The sequence below is a fragment of the Lipotes vexillifer genome, unplaced genomic scaffold, assembly GCF_000442215.2.
Source record: "Lipotes vexillifer unplaced genomic scaffold, Lipotes_vexillifer_v1.1 scaffold1188, whole genome shotgun sequence".
Classification (NCBI taxonomy): domain Eukaryota; kingdom Metazoa; phylum Chordata; class Mammalia; order Artiodactyla; family Lipotidae; genus Lipotes; species Lipotes vexillifer.
In genome coordinates, this window is record NW_006799221.1 from 52,384 (window position 1) to 56,972 (window position 4,589).

The following is a 4,589-nucleotide window of genomic DNA, read 5'->3' on the forward strand; positions in this document are numbered from 1 at the left end:
CAGCAGGGCCAGGACAGGATGAGATTGGGGTTTGAAAATCCTCTCTGGGGCTGTGTGAAGAATGGACCGGAAGGGGCAAGCACAGGTGTGGGGAGACCAGAGAGGAGGCTGCTGCTGAGCTCCAGATGGGAGAAGCTGGTGACCGGGACTCAGGTGGTGTGACAGCAATGAGGATAAGATGGTGGGATTGACAGGTCTCGGGGATGGGTGGAAGGGAGGGAATGAGGAAGAGGAAAGTATCAAGGGGGAACTTGCAGGAAATCAGCCTGAGCAACTGCATGGATTACAGAGCCATTAGTGATTAGGAAACACTAGGAGAGGAGCCGCAGATTTGTGAGAGGGTTGGGAGGGGGTGGAGTTCAATTCGAAACATGTCAGGTTTGATACACCTTGGATACGTTTAAGTGTAAATCCAAAGTGGGCAATCGGGGCTATGTGGTTGCGAAGGTCAGAGGTGGAGTCTGAAGTAAAGGCATAAATGTAGACGCCGTTAGTATAGAGATCGCAATCAAAACTGGAATAGTGGATGAGATCTCTGTTCCAGGAAAAGATAGGAAGAGAACGTAGCTTGAGAAAAGAAGGGGCTTATGATGCGGCCTTCCAGAAACCCCAACATCTATAGGTGGAGGGGCAGGCAAGGGAGTTGAGAAATGGCAGGCGGGAGTGAGAGAAAACGCAGGAGGATGTGGTGTTAAGTTATTGTGGAAACTGACCCAAAAGTTCTCCAGCAGGAAGGAAAGGTCAGCTAGGTCAGAGGATGCTAAGGGATTAAATAAACAAGACTGAAGAAGCCCTGTGGAGTTGGCAATGGACAGGTCCTGAGTAATCTTTGAGCCGATTCAGTAGAAGGGTAGACATGAAAGCCTATTCGGAGTAGGTTGAGGTGAAAAATAAGAAGTGGAGAGAGTGAGTTTAGACACTCTTTCAAGACGTTTGGCTGGAGTGCGGAGGAGAGAGAGAGCTGAAGATCAGGACGCAATCACCAGACGGAGGGCTTTTTAGTTAGGGGAACAATGCAGGAAAGGAGAGAGTTCGCACCGTTCTGAGACTGCAGGAGGGAATGCCATCTGAGGCACATGTGAAAAAATGGGCCTTAGTTTAAGAAACATCTATGCCTGTGGCTCTTAGCCTGCTGTCTAAAATTGTCTGCCTATAGCCAGGGGAGATGGTCTCCAGCAGCCCCAGCTTCCTGGATTTCTAGTTTAACAGCCCCAGCAGAACGAGGATTTCCTCTACTAGTATCCTTAAATCAATCTTGAGGAAGACTGTGTCTCCAGCCTATGTCATGCGTCATTAGGTGGCTCCTGGGGCGCACTAGACAGGTAGAAGACAGCACAGAGCACAAAGTCCCTGTAGGGGAGGACAAGCTGCCCATACAGACCTCACCTACATGACAGCTGTTATCCAGAGCTGGTCCTGACTTTTATGAAAGGCAGGGGAGCAAGAAGTTCCCTCTTTCTACACATCCCACCCTGCTTACTAGTGGCTTGTACATAATACAGTGTAGCAACTTGCATATCTGTATAGACTACTTTGAAATATGTATTATAGGTTCTTTTATAGACTAGAGGTTTGTTTCTTTTCTTCTTCCCTTATCACTATTACTTTTTCTTGTCTTAGTCACATTATAACTGGACTTCTCTATATACAATTCCTAGTACATTGTCTAAATGCTTTTTGATTGATTGCTTGATTGACTAAATCACTGCCACTTTTCTAATTTCTTAAGGAACATTTCACACAACCCCCATTCCACTTTAAAATAGAATTAGAGAATTTAGAGAATAATGCAGTCAGGTCAAAAACTACCCCATGTTACGATAATATGACAGCCTTTGGAGGGCAGTTTGATACTATACATCAAAATCTTCACGGTAAGAAGTCACTTCTTTGCCTGAAGAGGTCCAGTAATAGTGAAATGGCTGAGTAAATTATAGAATAACAACTCAATGGAATATCACATAGTTATTAGAATGACATATGATAACATAGAAAAAAAGATAGTAAATAGCATTTTAAAAATCTAAAGTAAGAAATATAAATATGCTATAAAGTACATAAAATACGCATACCAAAGGATTAAGATTGGAGTTTAACACAGATAAACGAACACAGTTCTTAGAATGCTGGACTTACAAACGAATGCTAAATGTACTTATCTACAAGGGCTCTGAAGATCACATAATTCAATATAAAACATGTGATACATGGCCAAGCACAAGGTACATTTCAGCTGTTACCTCAGCTGCCACATTACCATTGATAAGTATCCACCAGCATTGTAACAAGGCACTTGACAAACATTTCATTTGAGTCTCATGACAACCATAGAAGTGTTATTATCTCTATTTTACACATAGGAAAAGTGAGGGCCAGAATGGTTAAGTGAATCGGGTCACATAGTTAATACATGAAAGAGCTAAGATTTGGTCCATTTTTCAAAACATGCACACCTAACCCCCATCCCAGGTGGTTTTAATGCATAGTAGGAATGAAAACTATTATACACACTGAGTACAAGGAGGAAGAAGATGGAGATTCTCAGCAGTCAGGAGAGAGTGCCACACAGAGCAGGGGTTATAGCAGTGCTGTTCCTTATGCATTTCTAAATATTCAAAGGCACGTATGTATAATGGTATATGTATAAAGGTACATAGAAAGTGGCAAAGGTGGGCCTCAATGTCCTTATACATGTTGCAAGAACAGAAAAAGGTAAGCTATTTCACAGACGTTGTACCGTTTCTCAGAATGCAAGGAAGACTCGAGTGTCACATTGAAGAGGACATGTTGTATTAGGCAGAATGAATGAAAGAAGACCCAAACCTAGACACATCACTGTGAGGCTTCTGAAACCAGATAAAAGGAGAATCTTCAATGACTTGGAGGAAGAAACAGAGGCAAAGTCGGGGGGTGGGAGGAGTCTGGGATGAGATCAGAGTGACAGGTCTTCAGAGAGCCAAAGGGTCCTGACACAACAGTCTATGAGTCAGTGGATGAACAGCTCATAATGAGAGAGGGAACGAGGGAAAAGAAGGCTGAGGGGCAAAGTTCCAAAGAGCCAATGGGGTAGACCGCTGAGCTTCCCACCCGTCCTCAAAAGAAGGGCCTTCCAGGGACTGAGATCAGAACAGAGGAGCAAACATAAAAGTAATACCCTCATAAAAAGCAGTCAAGTTGCCTAGACATAGCCTGGTGATCAGGAGCAATGACTCCATAAGTCATTTCTGCCATTGTTTTCTAACAGGAAACTCCAGTAAAGTTAAATATTTTCTGAGTGTGAACAGAACAAACACAAATCTCTCCCATGGCTGATTCACTTTTTTACATAACTCACCTACTTGAATCTACCCATGTTAGAATATTTTCATTTTAAATCCCTTACATCACCTAAGTGCCTTTCTTCTTAGTACTATGGAATCCTGGAAAATGTTACAGACATTCTATTAAGAAACAGTCCTCAGTCTGGGGCTTCCCTGGTGGCGCAGTGGTTGAGAGTTCGCCTGCTGATGCAGGGGACAAGGGTTTATGCCCCGGTCCCGGAAGATCCCACATGCCACGCAGTAGCTGGGCCCGTGAGCCATGGCCGCTGAGCCTGCGCGTCCCGAACCTGTGCTCCACAACGGGAGAGGCCACGGCAGTAAGAAAAAAAAAGTCCTCGGTCTGAATTAAAGTTTGGTAGATCTTAAAAAAGACATACCTCATATACCATAAGAGATAAATAGTTTAGGGGAGCCAAGACGAATCTGCATTTAGTGACCTCTAACATTTCTTCGTCTCCACTTCTATAATCACAACTTACAGAAGCATGTCACCAAATGAGGCAAAAATATCTTTTGAAACTAAAATAATTCAAAATTCCTTAATTCTGAATGCAGAACTTACTGTAACTCTTCATTTTAGTATGTTTCGTAATATCTTAATATTTCTAAAAAACACTAGTGATAGAAGAAGCAAATATGGTTTAAATAGTAATAATTTTCTCTAAACCTATTATTAATGTAGTTAATGGTCCAGTTGTTCCGTTAACTTTTATCATTTGGTTCTAGTCCATTAACAAGCTAAGTGGTTATTAAGTAGCCACCGAGTTATTAGATTTTAAGAGTTGTGTAAGAAACCTGTGAGAGGAAAATGATTATTTTGCTCTAATGGCATCTTTCTTTTGCCCTTTGCTGGATTTTCTCTATGTCTCATTGATGGCATTCTTGGGTTTACTCAGTGGCCATCTAATCCGTAATTCCATTCTGGTCATTGGGCATCATAGTCAGACTTTTCAAAGTCCTCTGGAATTGCCTTTAGATCATTTGTAACACCCTCCACATGTTCTTTCAGCCTTGGAATTGAATAGTAGATAGTAATAAATTTAGTACATAAAATGGCTTTTGTCAATTCAAGTAATCTTATTTGGAAGATCACTTGGGCCTTCTTGGCTATGCTTTTTCATAGTTGTACAAAGGGAGAGGGGAGGAGCTTCACTTTCAATAGAATATTTTGCCGGAATGTAGCAGTTACTATCTACTATAGTAACCATTACAGATGTTCACAATATACTGTTAGTGAAAAAAGCAGGCTATCAAACTGTAATTCAGCAG